The sequence below is a fragment of the Delphinapterus leucas genome, chromosome 3 (assembly GCF_059928025.1).
Source record: "Delphinapterus leucas isolate spDelLeu-1000000601 "Yukka" chromosome 3, BTC_Dleu_Yukka2, whole genome shotgun sequence".
Lineage (NCBI taxonomy): Eukaryota > Metazoa > Chordata > Mammalia > Artiodactyla > Monodontidae > Delphinapterus > Delphinapterus leucas.
In genome coordinates, this window is record NC_143131.1 from 25,888,475 (window position 1) to 25,912,380 (window position 23,906).

Below are 23,906 nucleotides of genomic sequence, written 5' to 3' on the forward strand. Positions count from 1 at the left end.
TAAATAACCCAAATAAACAAAATAAAACATGAAAAAAGAGAAACAATAACCAATACCACAGAACTGCATAAACCATAAGAGAATACTATGAACAACCGTATGCCAACAATTGGACAGCCTTGAAGAAATGGACAAGATTCTAAACATTTACAGTCCACCAAAACTGAATCAGGAAGAAATAGATTATTTGAACAGAGTGATCACTAGAAGTGAAATAGAATCTGTAATTTAAAAAATTTAAAAACTCCCTACAAACAAAAGTCCAGGTCCAGATGGCTTCACAGGTGAATTTTACCAAACATACAAAGGAGAACTTATACCAAGCCTTCTCAAACTCTTCCAAAAGACTGAAGAGGAGGCAGCACTCCCAAAGACATTCTGTGAAGCCACCATCACCCTGATACCAAAGAAAATACAAAAAATAAAATTACAGGCCAATATCTTTGATGACTATAGATGCAAAAATTCTCAACAAATGTTAGCAAACTGACATACACCACCACCAAGTTTGATTCATCCCAGGGTAACAAGGACAGTTCAACCTACGTGAATCAATCAGTGTGATACACTACGTCAACAAAAGACAAAAACCACATGATCATTTCAATAGATGCAGAAATAGCATTTGATAAAATTCAACATCCATTCACGATAAAAACTCTTATCCAAGTGAGTATAGAGAGAACATATCTCAACGTAATGAAATCTATTTGACAAACCCACAGCCAACATAATATTCAGCAGTGTAAAGCTGAAAGCATTCCTGCTATAATCTGAAACAAGACAAGGATGCCCATTCTCACCACTTCTATTCAACACAGTTTTGGAAGTCCTAGTCCCAGCCATCGGACAAGAAAAAGAAAATGTATTCACATGGGAAGGGAAGAGGTAAAACTGTCATTATATGCAGATGACATGATACTCTATATAGAAAACCCTAAGGACTCCACACAAAAACTACTAGAATAAACGAATTCAGCAAGGTAGCAGGATACAAGATTAACATACAGAAATCAGTTGCATTTCTTTACAATAACAATGAAACATTGGAAAGGGAATGTTAAAAAAAAAAAAAATCTCTTTTAAAGTTGCACCAAGAAAGGAATAAATCTGATCAAGGAGGTGAAAAACTTATGTGCTGAGAACTATAAAACAATAAAGAAATTGAAGATGATTCAAAGAAATGGAAAGATACCCCATGCTACTGGATTGGAAGAATTATTATTGTTAAAGTGGCCACAGTACCCAAAGCAATCTACAGATTTAATATGATCCCTATCAAATTACCCATGACATTTTTCACAGAACTAGAACAAATCCTAAAATTTATATGGAACCATAAAAGACCCAGAATTACCAAAGAAAGTCTGAGGAAAAATAACAAAGCAGGAGGCATAAGCCTCCCAGATTTCAGACAGTACTACAAAAGCCACAGTAATCAAAACAACATGGTATTGGTACAAAACAGACTTACAGATCAAGGGAACAGAATAGAGAGCCCAAAAATAAACCCAAACACCTATGGTCAATTGATCTTCAACAAAGGAGGAAAGAATATACAGTGGGGAAAAGACAGTCTCTTCAGCAAGTGTGTTGGGAAAGCTGGACAGCTACATGTAAATCAATGAAGTTAGAACACACCCTCACACCATACACAAAAACAAAATTAAAATGACTTACAGACTTAAATGTAAGACATGACACCATAAAACTCCCAGAAGAGAATATATGCAAAACATTCTCGGACATAAATCAGAGCAATTTTTTCTTAGGCCAGTCTCCTAAGGCAATAGAAATAAAAGCAAAAGTAAACAAATGGGACCTAATCAAACTTACAAACTTTTGTACAGCAAAGGAAATCATAAATAATACAAAAAGACAACCTATCATACAATACAAAAAGACTGGGAGAAAATATTTGCAAATGATGCAACCAACAAGGGCTTAATTTCCAAAATATACAAAGAGCTCATACAACTAAATAACAAAAACAAACCACTCAATTGAAAAATGGGCATAAACCTAAATAGACATTTCTCCAAATGAGATCACCAAGAGTCACATGGAAACATGCTCCACATCACTAATTATTAGAGAAATGTAAATCAAAACTACACCTCACACTAGTCAGAATGATCATCATTTGCACTGGTGGAAATGCAAATTGGTGCACCCACTATGGAAAACAGTATGGAGGTTCCTCAAAAAACTAAAAATAGAGTTGCCATATGATCCATCAATCCTACTCCTGGGCATATATCCTGACAAAACTATAATTCAAAATGTTACATGCACCCCTATATTCACAGCATCAGTATTCACAATAGCCAAGGCATGGAAACAATCTAAAGGTCCATCGACAGATCAATGGATGAAGAAGATGTGGTACATATATGCTATGGCATAATATTCAGCCATAAAATAAAAAATAATGCCATTTGCAGCAACATGGATGGACCTAGAAATTATCATAATTAGTGAAGTAAGTCAGAAAAAGTACCATATGATATCACTAATATGTGGAGTATAAAATATGACACAAACGAACTTATCTATGAAACAGAAACAGACTCACAGACACAGAAAACAGATTTGTGGTTTCCAAGCGGGGGGGTAGGGTATGAATTGGGATTAGCAGATCAAACTATTATATACAGACTGGATAAGCAACAAGGTCCTACTGTATAGCACACAGAACTATATTCAATAGCCTGTGATAAACCATAATGGAAAAAAAATATGAAAAAGAATGTATATATTCATATATAACTGAATCACTTTGCTGTACAGCAGAAATTAACATGTTGTAAATCAACTATACTTCAACAAAATAAATTTAAAAACAAACAACTCGATTTATAAAACAGGCAGAAGGCCTGAATAGACATTTTTTTGAAAGAAGGTACACAGATAGCCAACAGGCACATGAAAATGTGATCAACATAGCTAATCATCAGAGAAATTCAAATCAAAACCACAATGATAAATCACTTCACATCTGTCAAATTGCTATCATCAGAAAGTCTACAAATAACAAATGTTAAGAATGAGGAGAAAAGTGAACACTCCTACACTGTTGGTAGGAATGTAACCTTGTGCAGCCACAATGGAAAACACGGAGGTTCCTCAAAAAACTTAAAATAGAACTAACATATTATCCAGTAATTACTATCCTGGGTATATATCTGAAGAAAATGAAGACACTAATTTGAAAAGATACATGCAACCCAGTGTTCATAGCAGAATTATTTACTATAGCCAAGATATGGAAGCAACCTGTGTCCATCAACAGAAAATGAATAAACAAGATGGAATATTACTCAGCCATATAAAAGAATGAAATTCTGCCATTTGCAACAATGTGGTTGGACATAGTGGGTATTATGCTTAGTGAAATATGTCAGAGAAAGACAAATACTCCATGTTATCACTTATATGTGGAATCTAAAAAATAAAGGAATGTATATAACCAAACGGAAACAGACTCACACATATAGAGAATAAACTAGTGGTTACCAATGGGGATGGGCATGATAGGGATAGGGGATTGAGATACAGACTACTTAGTATAAAATAAATAAGAAACCAGGATATATTGTACAGCACAGGGAAATATAGTCATTATTTCTTTAAATGGAATATATTCTATAAAAATATTGAATCACTATGTTGTATACCCGAAACTAATATAATATGGTAAATCAACTATACTTCATTAAAATTAATTAAAAAATAAAATTTAAAATTATTGAAATAGACAAATCTTTAAGACCTCCAATATTTTTATAAGCATTTTTCCTTAATTTAGTTCATTTAATCCCATTCTTTTCAAAAACTATAGAAGTTCTTGGTTTTTGACCTATGTTTAGCTATGAGTTATCTAACTTATTTATCACTTTTGTTTTTGTCCTTCTAGGCACTGATAGAGGACAAGGACATGTGATGTCCCTTGTTAGGCAATTCCAAGTACTGTGCATTCAATGTCTTCCAGTGGCTCCTTTAATCAGAATTTTCTCCCTGGTTTCCTAAAGTCAATTTCTCAATGAGCATCACTCCCTGTTCACTTTTATCTTTTCAGTTTATACAGCTATGAACAATTCCCTTTGACAAGTAACATGGTGTCAATTCTTTGGACTGTAATATCAACTATAAGAGGCTGATTCTGAATATATGTTTTTTGAAGTTTATCATTTTTCCATCTTTATGCTGTTGACACTTCATGAAGCTCAAAGCATAGTTTTCCAGTCTTGTAAAGCAAATTTAATGATTCCTAAGTACATACTGATAGAATTTTACCAATGATGAAGGTATGGAAATATCTACAAATGTGGGCACCAACATATGGATACGGAAAAACAGCAGACCGTATAAAAGGAAAACAAAGCTCGTTGCTCTGATCCCAATAGCACCTGCCTCATTCATCCTTTTAGATGTTGCCATAAAGTAGCTCTTTCTGACAATGTGGTTAATCACTTTTCCATATTAAGTTGATGGGCTTCTATCTACTTGCAAAATACCAAAGGGTCTTTTTACTAAATGTATTCTATGCTATTGTTCTTTCCCCCTCCTGTTTTCTGTTTAAACGTGATTTTTTTATAACTTACATTTTAAATGATACTGTACTATCTATTCAACATCAACACACTTCTACTCTGCTAAAATGAGAGTACTGAAGCTTAACATTATTCAATTTTCTTTATAAATTTGTCACCCCTAGCATATGACAGAGTTCAACATGTTATAAGCAAGCATTTCTAACTGTCCAACACTGAGAAGATTAAATATAATTTCTTAAATAAATATGCAGATTTCAATGTATGAGAGAAAAGATTCATGACCAGTCAACTTCTTAATAAAAAAGTAAATAATTGAACAGAATAATTACTTGTTTAGAGGATTAAAACATTTTCAGTTACAAAATATGTATTCAAGCTATAAAGGCCTCCAAAACCAAAAACTAATAAACACAATTACTTTTTTTTCAAATGGCAAAGAGCAGTTATGGTATGTACCTATTACAGTGTTGGTCTAAGAGTCTTTGTAACACTCATTTGTGAACTCTGTACCTCATGCTTTAATTTGTAAATATCTATCTGGTTATTCTGATAGGAGGAAAACCCAAAACTTGCAATGTTTTGTTTCCTACTTTGAAAGGCATGCAATAAATTATGTAATATAAATTCTCCAATATGTTTCATAATTTTAGAGAGAAAGTATCTGAATTTTAGATTTGAGGACAGTATATAGATTATCTCCTATCCAATACTGGTGTTTATATTCAATTTCTTTCATTTATTAGTAATCCTCTATGCATAATGGAATACATTCTATTTTTTAAATACTTATATTAGCAAAACGCTTTTCATTAAAATGGAAATACTATGTGTGAAATACCTCACTTGGCTCCTGGAATATAGTTGAAGCCAGCACAATTTTAAGATTAAATAAATTATGTTTAAAAAAGATAGTAAGAATTCCCAATAATAAGGTGAGGCATGAAAATCTAATGTAGTGGGCATTGTCAGTATCCCACCCAGATCCCTTGGATTCTTTTTGTTATCTGTGGGCTCACATCCCAGCTCTGTATGCATTTCCTTCTAACGCCCTGTGCCTAATACTGTCTTTGGAGGACTGTCCTTGGCTATTGGACCTGCTTTACTTCTAAATGCAGAGATCTTGTAGCTCCTGGTAGTTTATGGTCTCCAACCCTCAATGGTGAGCCTTAGTCAATGAGGGAATGTAAAAGCCTGAATTATTTTTCTGAATTTGGAACTAACCCTGAAGCTTAACTCACACTAGAGCTCTCCTGCCAGGCTCAGGCTAATGCTTTGCATGAAATCACCACCTACTTGGCTTCTACCCTTCCCAATCCTGCTTACTATGTTATTTGCCAGCTTCTCCTGAAACATATTGTTCATAAATCACTTGCACATGTGTTGGCATCTCAGGGTCTGCTTCTAGAGAACCCCATCTAAGACATCTTACTATTAGCTGGCCATAAATTCAGAATAATATGGATAGAGAGAAAGCAGATGGAAATATATTAATGAAAAATGAATAGAAGACTTACAGAAGAAAACTCCAATAAAGTTAAGAACATTTTCAGAGATCTTCCAAGTCTGGAAGGCCACATTACAGATTCATATGTGAGAGACGTATTTGAGTCAATAGTTGGAATAATTATCATAAGTACTATTTCAGTAAATAAATACAGAAAAACTGGGCCTGACTTATCAAATCCTTTATCTCATAAATACTGAATGACTAAGTCACTTGGTTTAGCAATCAGATATGGATAGAGTGTGGGCCTGCACCAAAGACCCAGGGCAATATCGTGTTTAACATACTATCTGCAAGGAATCTGCGTACAACACCTCACAGCAGGTGTACTCCTCCCCAACTCCCCAAATAACTATAGCATAGCATTCCATTCATTATAGAAATAAAATAAGTACAGTTTTAGTCAAGCTATGCCTCAAAAAGTTATTCTCAAAAGCCTAGGAATAGAAGGAAACTTCTGCAAAAACCTACATCTAACATCATTCTTGATGAAGGACTGCTTTTCCTCTATAATAATTATTTGTCTATAATAATTCTTCTCTAAAAATAATTATTATTATTATAAATCATTAAAATAGTCTCCATTGTTAAAGAAAAGCAAAACTTTCTTTACTCTCAGAAGACATGATGCTATTTTCAAAAAGTTATAAGAAATACACAAAGAAACACATTAATACTAGTGCTAAAAGCTAAAACTATGAGTCCAAGAAAAAATAAAATAAAATATTTGTAACATTGACGTAGTCAAAAAGATCTCAGATATGACACCAAATATATTAACTGGAAATTTTAAAAAATGATAAATTAGAGTTAATTTTTAAAAAGACATAACATTAAAGACATGAAAACACAAGCCCCACATTGGGAGAAAATATTTGCAAACTACATACTTGACAAGGGACTTGTATCCAGAATATATTACTTACAACTCAATAATAAGAAACTCAATTGAAAATGGACAAAATGCCAAATGTACTTTTCACCAAGGAAGACATAAACATGGCTAATAAACCCAAGAGAAGGTGAACAATCTCATTACTTGTTAAGGGATGCAAATTAAGCCCACAATGACAAACTCACTTTTATGGCTACAATGAAGACAGGCAATACCAAGTGCTGGTGGATGTGAGAAGAAACTGGATTCCTTAAAAGTTGCTGATGGAAATGTAAAATGCTAGAGACATTTTTGGTAAACAGTCTAACAATTTCTTTACAACTTAAACATAAACTTACCCAGTAATTCCAGTCTTAGGAATCTACCCATGAGAAATGAAAACATATGTCCAAAGCAAGACTTAAATTCAGATTTCATAGCAGCATTATTCATAATAGCCCAAACTGTAAAAAAGTGCCAGTCAGGTTGTGAATGCACAAATATAATGTGATGTATCCATAAAATAGAATACTATATTGAAATTAAAAAATACTGATACATGTTACAACATGGATATATCTCAAAATACTCTTGCTAAAATAGTATTATTTAGACTAAGCCAGTTGCAAAAGAATGTATACTCTATGATTCCATTTTTGTGAACTTTTCACTGTTCAGAAAAAGGCAAATTTAAAGACAGAAGGCAGACTTGTGTTTTACTAGGGCTGTAGTAAAGAGTATAGATTGTTCGTAAACAGGCTCCATGGAAATACGGGGATGATGAAAAAGGTTTAAAACTGAATTGTTGTGATAATTGATTATTGAGCAACTTTATGCATTTATTACAAATCATTGAGTTGTTAAGAAATATCTAATGCAATCTCAAGAGAAGAAGCCAAGCCTAACACACAAAACCTCTTTATGATATCAGGACACAGTTAGCATGGCTGATAAACTATCTACATGTGGTGAACATAAAAGAAAAAATGGAGTTAGTGTTTCTAGCCCACTTCACAATAGACTATCACAAACCTTGAGCAAAATGGCACTACGTCCACTATGTAGTTAGTGGACTCAGTGCACAAAATGCTGCTGGGACTACTTAAAACACTGTAAAGAAACTTTCTTGAACCATTGACTGTGGGGGTAATAGGGAATAGGAACTGGGTTATTCATACCAGTTTTTGTTATTTTTAATGACTCAATGAAGCCTGGGTAGAACCAGGTTACACAGTATAGTGCATTAATATTTTATAGGTGAAGAACTTGAGTAAATGAAGTAATTTACCCACGAACATATATATGGTAAGTGACAGAACTAAAACTTGAACTCATGTAATTTTAACCTCAAATCTTAGGGCTCATTTTATTATGCTTACTTTTATAGCATTAAAACAGGAAAAGAAAAAGGCATGGCTTTTTAAAGTTCAGTTTAGAGCTCCACATATGATGGTGTGGGAAAGAAATCATGAAACATCTCCAGTGGGTTTGACATCCATGTAAGCCTGGCCACTTCCCTTATGGAGCATACATTCCAGTAGGAGACAGAAACAAACAAGAGACAGCCTGCACTTTAATATATATTTACAACCTTTCACAAGTGCTATGAAGTCAGATAAAATTATGTACTATAAAAGGAGGAAGTGACCTCTCTAAAGAGGTGGCATTTTAGTGAACATCTGAATGATGAGAAGGAGCTGGAACTTTGAGTAGTGAGACTGACAGAGGAGCAGTGAGTCTTTCAATCAGAAGGAAGAGCATGTGCAAAAGCCCTGCGTCCAGAAACATCACCAAAGGATGCTAACAAGCCTGGGCCAAGGGAAAGTGTAGCATGAGAGGAGGCTGCAGAAGTAGACAAGAGTCAGTTTGGCAGAGCTGCATGGAATATGGAAAAGAGTTTATAGTATAATATATGTAAACTAGTATGGAAAACATCTGAAAGTTTTATGCAGAGAAGACCCATAGTCTGATCTACATTAAAATATTCTATTAGGGCTTCCCTGGTGGCGCAGTGGTTGGGAGTCCGCCTGCCAATGCAGGGGACGCAGGTTCATGCCCCGGTCCGGGAAGATCCCACATGCCGTGGAGTGGTTGGGCCCGTGAGCCATGGCCGCTGAGCCTGCGCGTCCAGAGCCTGTGATCCACAACGGGAGAGGCCACAACAGTGAGAGGCCCGCGTACCGCAAAAAAAAAAAAAAAAAAAAAAAATTCTATTAAAGCTGAGTATATGCATATCCTATGACCCAGCATTCCCACACTCTACAAATATGCAAAAAAAAAACCTCTCCACACATGCACACACAAAAGGATATGCATTAAAATGTTTAGAACGTTCTTATCTGTGATAGCCAAAAATTGAACCCCACCCAGCTGTCCATCAACACTAAAGAACATGAATATACCATGTCATATTCATACAATGGAATACCATACAGCAATAAAAATGAAAAAACACAACACAAAAAACAATGGATAAATCTCACAAACAATATATTGAGTAAAAGAAGCTAGACACAGAAAAGCATATACCAAAGATAGTGACATAGGAAGATCCTGAACTCACTTCCTTCCATGGACACACTGAGTCTACAGCTACATATGGAACAATTTACTCCTACGAAAAGCTAAAGCCTGGCTGAGTGACAACTACAAACTGGGCAAAAAAGAAGAAAACCACATCAAAGTGGGTACAGGAGGCTAGGACACAATCTCACCATAAACACCACTCCTGATACTGTGACCCACAATCAGGAAAAACCCCAAAACCCAGAGCTTCTCTCTGGGGCATGAAGAGTTTGAGCCCCACATCAGGAACCTCTGTTTTTAAGACCTGCACTTGAGAGACAAGCCCCCAAAACATCTACCTTTGAAAACCAATGGGGCTCATGTCCTGAGATCCACAAGATTGTAGCAATCTGAGAAATGAGTCTGAGGCAGCTGGTCTTACCCTGACTTAAAATGAAGGAAACTCACCTGCTTATATTATTGTCCTAGAGGAAGGCATATAATTTAACACACACATTAGGAGTCTGCCGGAATATTCTCTAGGGATGTAGAATGGCAGGCACCATGCTCATGATTTCCCTTTGCTATGTTCCAGATCAACAGTATCTCTGCCCCAATTATTGTGGCTTCTGTCAGGGGCACCTCTACATCACATCACATGGCTTTGGTGGCCAGTGGCTGTGGGTCCCCAGGATTGTAACCAACAGAAAAAAGTTCTTAAACAGCATCTACCTCCAGGGCACAGCAAGAAGCAACAGACCCAGGAGCTCTTTCTATAAAGAAGACCTATGAACTCATCATCATAGCTGTGGCCTGAGGGGCAGGCTCGTAACAAACATGCCTCTAGGGTCTGACTGCAATCCTTTCTAGAGACCTCAGGGTGTGGGTGCTATCTTTGCACTCTCCCTCTGTTTTGCCCCTGATCACTGATATTGCACAGAAAAGAGCTTATACACTTGTGTGGAGCTCCAATTTTTGTGACTGCCACCCAGGGGACACCACCAGATGCCTAGCTCTGGAGACCATCAGGGCTTATGCTTACAGTTCCACAGGACTGTCTCTATTTGCATGCTTTAATAAGCTGCTATGTGAGGGTCTGGCTTCCAATCAGCCTGAAGCTAGGCGCTAAGATCCTCCCCTTAAGGACACTGACAGGTCTTGGCACATCCTCAACTACAGGGAGCTATTAAAAATAAAATAGACTGCTGGGACAAGCACAAAGGTTTGAGAGACAACAAAGAGCTGGGGCAGGATTGAACAAAGAGCTGGGGTAGGGCCTCATGTAGGTTCATCTCCTACCTAAGGCCACACCTCCAAGACTGGGAGAAGTGGCTGTTTCATCTACTGTATAGAAACCAACACAGAGTCAAGCAAAATAAACAAATAGGAGTATATTGCAAATGAAAGAACAAGAGAGAACCTCAGGGAAAAAATGTTAATGAAACGGAGCTAGGTTATTTACCTCATAAAGAGTTCAAAATAATGGTCATAAAGATGCTCACCTAAAAGGCGACAAGAATGGATGAAAATAGCGAGAACTTCAACAAAGAGTTGGAAAATATAAGAAAGTACCAAACAAAAGTCACAGAGCTGAAGAATACAATAACTGAACTAAAAAAACACTAGAGGGGTTCAATAGCAGACTTGGTGAAGCATAAGAAAATGAGGGAGCTAGAGGGCCAGAAAGCAAGAAAGTAAAATGAGCTTGATATCTGTGCACAGAAAGAAATTTTAGGTGGCAGAAACCACCAGTTTAATGGTGGACCAGCAGTTAAGTTTTTCCAGATTTATCAAAGAAACCATTAGTTCACCCAGAAAAGACTAAATTTACAAGAATTTTATAGGTTTCGGCCCCAACCTTCTTTTAGGAGGTGGTCTCCATTCCCCAGTTCAGATATGGCCAAGGAGAGTAATGAACAAGGAGTTCTCAGAGGTCAGAACAAGAGTTCACAAGGAACGTGGACAACAGGTTCCTTCCAGTGAGCAGAAGCAGAGTTTAATCAAGGTAATTCCTTCAGCCCCAGTGTGTGTATCTGGGAGCTTTATTACACTCTCTTCCTTATGGGATTTACATTGTTGATTATACTCTCTTCCTTATGGGATTTACATTGTTGATTTCCAGTTGATGTTGTATGCCTCCAGTTCTTTGCCTTTCCAAATGGGAGTGATTGTTTTGTGTATCCTGTGCCTGCTCCATCACTACATTCTGGGTGTTTTTGCTGGAGAGAGGAAGATAATTTGCCTTTTAAATTTATAGGTCTGCAGACTAAAAGGAGTGATATCTAGATCTGGTGCCACCTGGAGGCATGAACTCTAAACAATAATCAGTGACCAGTTAGGACTTTATATTTTCTCTCTCAGGAAGGGGTGAGAATGTTCTGTGTGAAAGTAGAATAAAATGATCTGGTAACCAGAATGCTCTATAAAAGATAATAAGATGTATCCAAACCACTATCTCCTTGGGTATACAGAAGTCTGACCCTCCAAATCTTTCTTGTAGTTAGGTTGGGGGCCATATAATTGAATTCTGAGTAGGAAAATATAGGCAAATGAGATATAAAACACTTCCTGATTCTGTCCAAAAGTATTAGCCCACTGTGCAACATTTTCCTGCATCTTTTTGCCCTTCAGTGGGAAGCAGAAGAAAGGATTAGGCAACCAAAAAGCAAGGAAGTAGAACTCACCCAGCACAGTAAACTGTACCCAGCACAGTAAAAAGAAAAAAGAATAAAAACAAGTGAAGAGAGCTTAAAGGAATTATGGGACAACTTTAGACAGACTACCATTTGCATTTTAGGGTTCCAGAATGAGAAGAGAGAAAGTTACAGAAATTTTATTTGAAGAGATAATGGCTGAAAAATTCCCTGAACTAGGGAAGGAAACAGACATCCAGATCCAGAAAACCCAGAGAGTTCCAAAAAGATGAACCCCAAAAGATCTATACCAAGATACATAATTGAAAAGTAAAAAGTTAAAGACAGGAGAGAATATTAAAAGCAGCAAGAGAAAAACAACTTGTTATGTTGAAGAGAATCCCCATAAGATTATCAGCAGATTTTTTTAGCAAAAATTGCAGGTCAGAAAGGAGTGGCACAATATGTTCAAAGGGCTGACAGAAAAATAAACCTCCAACCAAGAATACCCAGCAAAGTTAAATTTCAGAATTGAAGGAGAGATAAGAGTTTTCTGGACAAGCAAAAGCTAAAGAAGTTCATCACCACTCAACTAACCTTATAAGAAATGTGAAAGGGACTTCACTGGGCTGGAAATAAGGGGTATTAATTGGTAACAAGAAAACATATGAAAGAATAAATCTCAATTGTAGGTAAATATATACTAAAGGTAGTGGGTTACTCACTACAGTAATTAGTTAAGGGGCACACAAGACACTCACTTGAGATGTAAGAACACGGAAGACTGAAAGTGAAGGGACAGAAAAAGATATTCCATGTAAATGGATGGAGTTGCTGTACTTGTATCAGACAAAATAGACTTTAAGACTGTAATAAAAGAAAAAGATGGGCATTACATAATAATAAAGTGGTCAATCTAACAAGAGAATATAACATTTCTAAATATATAGGCACTCAACATAGGCACCTAAATATATAATGCAGATGTTAGCAGACCTAAAGTGAGAAACAGAAATACAAAAATAGTATGACTTTAATACCCCACTTACATCAATGGATAGATCATCCAGACAGAAAAATCAAAAGGAAACATTGGGGCTCCCGAGAAGATGGCAGAAGAGTAAGATGCGGAGATCACCTTCCTCCCCACAGATACACCAGAAATACATCTACACGTGGAACAACTCCTACAGAACACCTACTGAACACTGGCAGAAGACCTCAGACCTCCCAAAAGGCAAGAAACCCCCCACGTACAAGGGTAGGGCAAAAGAAAAAAGAATAAACAGAGACAAAAGAATAGGGATGGGACCTTGCAACAGTGGGAGGGAGCTGTGAAGGAGGAAAGGTTTCCACACACTAGGAAGCCCCTTCACGGGCGGAGACTGAGGGTGGCGGAGGGGGGGAAGCTTCGGAACCGCGGAGGGGAGCACAGCCACAGGGGTATGGAGGGCAAAGCGGAGAGATTCCCGCAAGGATCAGGGCCAACCGACACTCACCAGCCCGAGAGGCTTGTCTGCTCACCCACCAGGGCGGGCGGGCCTGGGAGCTGAGGCTCGGGCTTCGGTTGGAGCGCCGGGAGAGGACTGGGATTGGCTGCATGAACACATCCTGAAGGGGTTAGTGCGCCACGGCTAGCCGGGAGGGAGTCCGGGGAAAAGTCTGGAGCTGCCGAAGAAGCAAGAGACTTTCTTCCCTCTTTGTTTCCTGGTACGAGAGGAGAGGGGATTAAGAGCGCTGCTTAAAGGAGCTCCAGAGACAGGCGCGAGCTGCGGCTAACAGTGCAGACCACAGAGACGGGCATGAGATGCTAAGGCTGCTACTGCTGCCACTAAGAAGCCTGTGTGGGAGCACAGGTCACTATCCACACCCCCCTTCTGGGGAGCCTGTGCAGCCCGCCACTGCCAGGGTCCCAGGATCCAGGGACAACTCCCCCGGGAAAATGCACGGCCCGCCTCAGGCTCGTGCAACATCATGCCGGCCTCTGTTGCCGCAGGCTCACCTCGCACTCCATGCCCGTCTCCCCCCAGCCTGAGTGAGCCAGAGCCCCCGAATCAGCGGCTCCTTTAACCCCGTCCTGTCTGAGTGAGGAACAGACGCCCTCCAGCGACCTACACGCAGAGGCGGGGCCAAATCCAAAGCTGAGCCCCTGGGAGCTGTGAGAACAAAGAAGGGAAAGGGAAATCTCTCCCAGCAGCCTCAGAAGCAGCAGATTACAGCTCCACAATCAACTTGATGTACACTGCATCTGTGGAATACATGAATAGACAATGAATCATCCCAAATTGAGCAGGTGGACTTTGAGAGCAAGATTTATAATTTTTTCCCCTTTTTCCTCTTTTTGTGAGTGTGTATGTGTATGCTTCTGTGAGAGATTTTGTCTGTATAGCTTTGCTTCCACCATTTGTCCTAGGGTTCTATCCGTCCGTTTTTTTGAAATTTTTTATTTTTTTTAATAATTATTTTTTTATTTTAATAACTTTATTATATCTTATCTTACTTTATTTTATTTTACTTTATCTCCTTTTTTTCTTCCTTCCCTCCTTCATTCCTCCCTCCCTCCCTCCCACCTTCCTTCCTCCCTTCCTTTCTTTTTTTCTTTCTTTCTTTCTTTCTTCCTTTCTTTCTTCCTTCTTCTACTAGTTCTTTCTTTCTACTTTTTCTCCCTTTTATTCTGAGCTGTGTGGATGAAAGGCTCTTGGTGCAGCAGCCAGGAGTGAGTGCTGTGCCTCTGAGGAGGGAAAGACAACTTCAGGGCACTGGTGCACAAGAGACCTCCCAGCTCCACATAATATCAAATGGCGAAAATCTTCCAGAGATCTCCATCTCAACACCAGTACCCAGCTTCACTAAATGACCAGCAGGCTACAGTGCTGGACATCCTATGCCAAACAACTAGCAAGACAGGAACACAACCCCACCCATTAGCAGAGACGCTGCCTAAAATCATAATAAATCCACAGACACCCCAAAATACACCACCAGATGTGGAACTGCCCACCAGAAAGACAAGATCCAGCCTCATCCACCAGAACACAGGCACTAGTCACCTCCACGAGGAAGCCTACACAACCCACTGAACCAAACTTAGCCACTGGGGACAGACACCAAAAACAACGGGAACTACAAACCTGCAGCCTGCAAAAAGGAGAACTCAAACAGTAAGATAAGTAAAATGAGAAGACAGAAAAACACACAGCAGATGAAGAAGCATGATAAAAACCCACCAGACCTAACAAATGAAGAGGAAATAGTCTACCTGAAAAAGAATTCAGAATAATGATAGTAAAGATGATCCAAAATCTTGGAAATAGAATAGACAAAATGCAAGAAACATTTAACAAAGAGCTAGAAGAACTAAAGATGAAACAAACAATGATGAACAACACAATAAATGAAATTAAAAATACTCTAGATGGGATCAATAGCAAAATAACTGAGGCAGAAAAACGGATAAGTGACCTGGAAGATAAAATAGTGGAAATAACTACTGCAGAGCAGAATAAAGAAAAAAGAATGAAAGGAACTGAGGACACTCTCAGAGACTTCTGGGACAACATCAAATGCACCAACATTCGAATTATAGGGGTTCCAGAAGAAGAAGAGAAAAAGAAAGGGACTGAGAAAATATTTGAAGAGATTATAGTTGAAAACTTCCCTAATATGGGAAAGGAAATAGTCAATCAAGTCCAGGAAGCACAGAGAGTCCCATACAGGATAAATCCAAGGAGAAATACACCAAGACACATATTAATCAAACTATCGAAAATTAAATACAAAGAAAATATATTAAAAGCAGCAAGGGGGCTTCCCTGGTGGCGCAGTGGTTGACAGTCCGCCTGCTGATGCAGGGGATGCGGGTTCATGCCCCGGTCCGGGAAGATCCCACATGCCATGAAGCAACTAGGCCCATGAGCCATGGCCGCTGAGCCTGCGTGTCCGGAGCCTGTGCTCCGCGACGGGAGAGGCCACAACAGTGAGAGGCCCGTGTACCACAAAAAAAAAAAAAAAAACAGCAAGGGAAAAACAACAAATAACACACAAGGAAATCCCCATAAGGTGAACAGCTGATCTTTCAGCAGAAACTCTGCAAGCCAGAAGGGACTGGCAGCGCATATTTAAAGTGATGAAGGAGAAAAACCTGCAACCAAGATTACTCTACCCAGCAAGGATCTCATTCAAATTTGATAGAGAAATTAAAACCTTTACAGACAAGCAAAAGCTGAGAGAGTTCAGCACCACCAAATCAGCTTTACAATAACTGCTAAAGGAACTTTTCTAGGCAAGAAACACAAGACAAGGAAAAGACCTATAATAACAAACCCAAAACAATTAAGAAAATGGGAATAGGAACATACATATCGATAATTAACTTAAATATAAATGGACTAAATGCTCCCAACGAAAGACCCAGATTGGCTGAATGGATACAAAAACAGGACCCATATATTTGCTGTCTACAAGAGACCCACTCCAGACCTAGAGACACATACAGACTGAAAGTGAGGGGATAGAAAAAGATATTTCATGCAAATGGAAACCAAAAGAACGCTGGAGTAGCAATTCTCATATCAGACAAAATAGACTTTAAAATAAAGACTATTACAAGAGACAAAGAAGGACACTACTTAATGATCAAGGGATCGATCCAAGAAGAAGATATAACAATTGTAAATACTTATGCACCCAACATAGGAGCACCTCAATACATAAGGCAAATGCAAACAGCCATAAAAGGGGAAATCGACAGTAACACATTCATAGTAAGGGACTTTAACACCCACTTTCACCAATGGACAGATCATCCAAAATGAAAATAAATAAGGAAACACAAGCTTTAAATGATACCTTAAACAAGATGGACTTAATTGATATTTATAGGACATTCCATCCAAAAACAACAGAATACACATATTTCTCAAGTGCTCATGGAACATTCTCCAGGACAGATCATATCTTGGGTCACAAATCAAGCCTTGGTAAATTAAAGAAAATTGAAATTGTATCAAGTATCTTTTCTATCACAATGAGATGTGACTAGATATCAATTACAGGAAAAGATCTGTAAAAAATATAAACACGTGGATGCTAAACAATACACTACTTAATAACGAAGTGATCACTGAATAAATCAAAGAGGAAATAAAAAAATACCTAGAAACAAATGACAATGGACATACAACAACCCAAAACCTATGGGAGGCAGCAGAAGCAGTTCTAAGAGGGAAGTTTATAGCAATACAATCCTACCTTAAGAAACAGGAAACACCTCGAATAAACAACCTAACCTTGCATCTAAAGCAATTAGAGAAAGAAGAACAAAAAAACCCCGAAGGTTAGCAGAAGGAAAGAAATCATAAAAATCAGATCAGAAATAAATGAAAAAGAAATGAAGGAAAAGATAGCAAAGATCAATAAAACTAAAAGCTGGTTCTTTGAGAAGATAAACAAAGTTGATAAACCATTAGCCAGACTCATCAAGAAAAAAAGGAAGAAGACTCAGATCAATAGAATTAAAAAGGAGAAAGGAGAAGTAACAACTGACACTGCAGAAATACAAAAGGTCATGAGAGATTACTACAAGCAACTCTATGCCAATAAAATGGACAACCTGGAAGAAATGGACAAATTCTTAGAAATGCACAACCTGCCAAGACTGAATCAGGAAGAAATAGAAAATATGAACAGACCAATATCAAGCACTAAAATTAAAACTGTGATTAAAAGTGTTCCAACAAACAAAAGCCCAGGACCAGATGGCTTCACAGGCGAATTCTATCAAACATTTAGAGAAGAGCTAACAACTATCCTTCTCAAACTCTTTCAAAATGTAGCAGAAGGAGGAATACTCCCAAACTCATTCTACGAGGCCACCATCACCTTGATCCCAAAGCCAGACAAGGATGTCACAAAGAAAGAAAACTACAGGCCAATATCACTGATGAACATAGATACAAAAATCCTCAACAGAATACTAGCAAACAGAATCCAAAAGCACATTAAATGGATCATACACCATGATCGAGTGGGGTTTATTCCAGGAATGCAAGGATTCTTCAATATATGCAAATCAATCAACGTGATACACCATATTAAAAAACTGAAGGACAAAAACCATATAATCATCTCAATAGATGCAGAGAAAGCTTTCGACAAAATTCAACACCCATTTATGATAAAAGCCCTGCAGAAAGTATGCATAGAGGGAACTTTCCTCAACATAATAAAGGCCATATATGACAAACCCACAGCCAACATTGTCCTCAATGGTGAAAACCTGAAAGCATTTCCACTAAGATCAGGAACAAGACAAGGTTGCCCACTCTTACCACTCTTATTCAACATAGTTTTGGAAGTTTTAGCCACTGCAATCAGAGAAGAAAAGGAAATAAAATGAATCCAGATCAGAAAAGAAGAAGTAAAGCTGTCACTGTTTGTAGATGACATGATACTATACATAGAGAATCCTAAAGATGCTACCAGAAAACTACTAGAGCTAATCAATGAATTTGGTAAAGTAGCAGGATACAAAATTAATGCACAGAAATCTCTGGCATTCCTATACACTAATGATGAAAAATCTGAAAGTGAAATCAAGAAAACACTCCCATTTACCATTGCAACAAAAAGAATAAAATATCTAGGAATAAACCTACCTAAGGAGACAAAAGACCTGTATGCAGAAAATTATAAAACACTGATGAAAGAAATTAAAGATGATAGAAATAGATGGAGAGATATACCATGTTCTTGGATTGGAAGAATCAACATTGTGAAAATGACTCTACTACTGAAAGCAATCTACAGATTCAGTGCAATCCCTATCAAACTACCACTGGCATTTTTCACAGAACTAGAACAAAGACTTTCACAATTTGTATGGAAACACAAAAGACCCCGAATAGCCAAAGCAATCTTGAGAACGAAAAATGGAGCCGGAGGAATCAGGCTCCCTGACTTCAGGCTATACTACAAAGCTACAGTAATCAAGACAGTATGGTACTGGCACAAAAACAGAAAGATAGATCAATGGAACAGGATAGAAAGCCCAGAGATAAACCCACACACATATGGTCACCTTATCTTTGATAAATGAGGCAGGAATATACAGTGGAGAAAGGACAACCTCTTCAATAGTGGTGCTGGGAAAACTGGACAGGTACATGTAAAAGTATAAGATTAGATCACTCCCTAAAACCATACACAAAAATAAGCTCAAAATGGATTAAAGACCTAAATGTAAGGCCAGACACTATCAAACTCTTAGAGGAAAACATAGGCAGAACACTCTATGACATAAATCACAGCAAGATCCTTTTTGACCCACGTCCTTGAGAAATGGAAACAAAAACAAAAGTAAACAAATGGGACCTAATGAAACTCAAAGCTTTTGCACATTAAAGGAAACCATAAACAAGCCCAAAAGACAACCCTCAGAATGGGAGAAAATATTTGCAAATGAAGCAACTGACAAAGGATTAATCTCCAAAATTTACAAGCAGCTCATGCAGCTCAATAACAAAACACCAAACAACACAATCGAAAAATGGGCAGAAGACCTAAATAGACATTTCTCCAATGAAGATATACAGACTTCCAACAAAGACATGAAAGAATGCTCAACATTATTAATCACTAGAGAAATGCAAATCAAAACTACAATGAGATATCATCTCACACCAGTCAGAATGGCCATCATCAAAAAATCTAGAAACAATAAATGCTGGAAAGGGTGTGGAGAAAAGGGAACCCTCTTGCAATGTTGGTGGGAATGTAAATTGATATAGCCAATGTGGAGAACAGTATGGAGCTTCCTTTAAAAACTACAAATAGAACTACCATATGACCCAGCAATCCCACTACTGGGCATATACCCTGAGAAAACCATAATTCAAAAAGAGTCATGTACCAAAATGTTCATTGCAGCTCTAATTACAATAGCCCAGAGACGGATACAACCTAAGTGTCCATCATCGGATGAATGGATAAAGAAGATGTGGCACGTATATACAATGGAATATTACTCAGCCATAAAAGGAAATGAAATTGAGCTATTTGTAATGAGGTGGATAGACCTAGAGTCTGTCATACAGAGTGAAGTAAGTCAGAAAGAGAAAGCCAAATACTGTATGCTAACACATATATATGGAATTTAAGGGAAAAAAATGTCATGAAGAACCTGGGGGTAAGACAGGAATAAAGACACAGACCTACTAGAGAATGGACTTTAGGATATGGGGAGGGGGAAGGGTGAGCTGTGACAGGGCGAGAGAGAGGCATGGACATATATACACTACCAAACGTAAGGTAGATAGCTAGTGGGAAGCAGCCACATAGCACAGGGAGATCAGCTCGGTACTTTGTGACCGCCTGGAGGGGTGGGATAGGGAGGGTGGGAGGGAGGGAGACACAAGAGGGAAGAGATATGGGAACATATGTATATGTATAACTGATTCACTTTGTTATAAAGCAGAAGCTAACACACCATTGTAAAGTAATTATACTCCAATAAAGATGTAAAAAAAAAAAAAAAGGAAACATTGTCCTTAAACAACATATTAGACCAGACACATTTAACAAATACATACAGAACTTTCCATCCAGAAGCAACAGAATATACATTCCTCTCAAGTGCTCATGGAATGTTTTCTAAGATACCTTATATTTTAGGCCACAAAACAATTCTTAATAAATTTAAGAGAACTGAAATCGTATCAGTCGCCTTTTCTGACCATAATAATACAAAGTTAGAAATTATTTACATAAGGAATACTGGAAAATCCACGAATATGTGGAGATTGTTTAACAACGTGCTACTGAACAAAAAATGTGTCAAAGAAGAACTCAAAAGAAAAACGCTTAAATACTTTGAGACCAAAAATAAATGGACATATGTCAAAATTTGTGGGATGCAGCAAAAGGATTTCTAAGAGGGAAGTTCATAATTGTAAATGTCTACCTCAAGAAACAAGAAATGTTTCATATAAACAGCCTAACTTTACACGTTAAAGAGCTAGAAAAAGTATGAAGCCCAAAGTTAGTGAAAGGAAGGAATAACATAGATTAGAGAAGGAATAAATGAAATAGAGTAAAAAGACAATAGAGAAGATCAATGAATCCAAGAGCTGTTCCTTTGAAAAGCTAAACAAAATTGACAAGCCTTTAGCTAGACTCACCAAGAAAAAAGAGGTCTCAAATAAATAAAGTCAGAAATGAAACAGGAGAGATTACAAATAATATCCCAGAAATACAATTAATCATAAGAGATTGCTATTAACAATTATATATCAACAAATTGGGCAATCTAAAATAAATGGATAAATTCCTAGAAATATACAACCTATGAAGATTGAATTATGATGGACTAGAAAATATGAATAGATTGATTACTCATTAAGGAGATTGAATCACTAGGGAAGAAGCTCCCTACAAAGAAAAATCCAGGTCAAGACAGCTTCACTGGTGAATTCTACGAAAATTTCAACTAAGAATTAATACAATCAAACTCTTCCAAAAAATAGAAGAGGGAACTCTTCCAAATTCATTTTATAAGGCCACCATTACCCTGATAACAAAACCAGACAAGGATGCCATAGAAAAATAAAATTACAAGTCAATATCCCTAATGAACAAACAGAGGTATAAAAATCCTCAAACAAAATATTAGCAAACCAAATCCAAAAATACAGTAAAAAGATCATACAACATGATTAAGTAGGATTTATTCCAGAGACGTATGATGTTCAACATCCACAAATCAGTAAGTGTAATACACCACATTAACAAAATGAAGGATAAAATTCATATGATCACCTCAATATTTGCAGAGAAAACATTTGATAAAATTCAACATCCATTTATGGTAAAAACTCTCAACACAGCATATACCTCAAAACAATAAAGGCCATATATTCCAAGCCCATAGCTAACATCATACTCAACAATAAAAAGCTGAAAGCTTTTCCTCTAAGATCAGAAACAGAATAAGAATGTCGACTGTTGTCACTTCTCTTCAAGGTAGTATTGGAAGACCTTACCAGAGCAATTAGGCAAGAAAAATAAATAAAATACATCTAAATTGGAAAGGAATAAATAAAACTGTCACTATTTACAGATGACATATTATATATAGAAAAATCCTAAAGACTCCTTAAAAAAAATTTAGAGCTAATAAGTGAATTCAGTAAAGTTACAGGATATAAAATCAATACACAAATATCTGTTGCATTTCTATACACTAATAATAAACTATCAGAAAGAAAAATGGAGAAAACAATCCATTTACAATTGCATCAAAAAAGTAGAATACCTGTGAATAAATTTAACCAAGGAGGTAAAAGACCTGTATATTGAAAAGTATGACATTAATGATATAAATTGAAGAAGATACAAATAAATGGAAAGATATTCCATGGTCATGGATTGGAAGAATCAATACTGTTAAAATGTCCACACTACCCAAAGCAATCTACAGATTCAATGCAATCCCTATCAAATTTCCAATGGCATTTTTCTCACAGAAATACAACAGGTAATCCTAAAATTTTTTATGGAAACACAAAAGACCCCAAGTAACCAACACAATACTGAGAAAGAACAACAAAGCTGGCAACATCATGTGCTCTGATTTCAAATTATATTACAAAGCTATGGTAATTAAAACAGTATGGTATTGGCATAAAAACAGACACATAGATCAATGGAACAGAATACAGAGCCCAGAATAAACCCATGCATATGTGGTGAATTAATTTATGACAAAGGAGGAAGAATATACAATAGGTAAAGGACAATCTCTTCAATAAATGGTGTTGGAAAACTTGACAGCCACAGGCAAAAGAATAAAACTTGACCACTATCTCATACTATACACAGAAATTAACTCAAATGAATTAAAAACTTGAACATAAGACCTGAAACCTTAAAGCTTCTAGAAGAAAACATGGGTAGTAAGCTCTTTGGCCTAGGTCTTGGCAAGGATTTTTGGATTTGACACCAAAAAAAATGACAACAAAAGCAAAACTAAACAAGTGAGACTATATCATACTAAAAAGCTTCTGCACAGCAAAGGAAACCATTAACAAAATGAAAAGGCAACCCACTGAATGGGAGAAAATATTTGCAAATCATATATCTGATAAGAGGCTAATATCCAAAATATATAAAGAGCTCATACAATTCAATAGCAAAAACAAAACACAAACAATTTGGCTGAAAAAATGGGCAGAAGATCTGAATAGATATTTTTACAAAGAAGATATAGGGATGTTCAGGAGGTATATGAAAAGATGCTCAACATCACTAATGACCAGGGAAATGCAAATCAAAATGACAATGAGATATCACTTCATACTTGTTAGATGGCTCTTATTAGAAAGGCAAGAAATAACAAGTGTTGGTGAGATGTGCACGGATGGATGAGTGGATAAAGAAGACATGGCGTGTGTGTGTGTGTGTGTGTATGTATACACACACACACACACGTATATGTATATAGTGGAATATTATTTAGCCATAAGAAAGAATGAAGTCTTGCCATTTGCGAGCACATAGATGGACCTCAAGGCCATTATGCAAGGTGAAATAAATCAGAGAAAGACAAATACCATATTACCTCTCTTATATGAGGACTCTTTAAAAAAAATAATAAAAGTCCGTAGATACAGAGAACAGATTGGCAGTTACCAGAGGCAGGGGGTAAGAGTGGATAAGATGGTATAAATATAAGAAAAAGAGTATATACCATTATTGTTCCAGGCATATAACAATGAAAACAGGTAAAACTAACCTATGTCATTAAAGTCAGATTACTGTTTAATGACATAGGAGACTTC

At 37.1% G+C, this 23,906-nt stretch overlaps 1 long non-coding RNA gene across 1 annotated transcript in view; it reads right to left on the reverse strand.

The window, feature by feature from the left end:
• The window catches only part of LOC149749517 (uncharacterized), a 211,375-nt gene that overhangs the window by 90,786 nt on the left and 96,683 nt on the right, over positions 1-23,906 (reverse strand). The window lies entirely within an intron of this gene.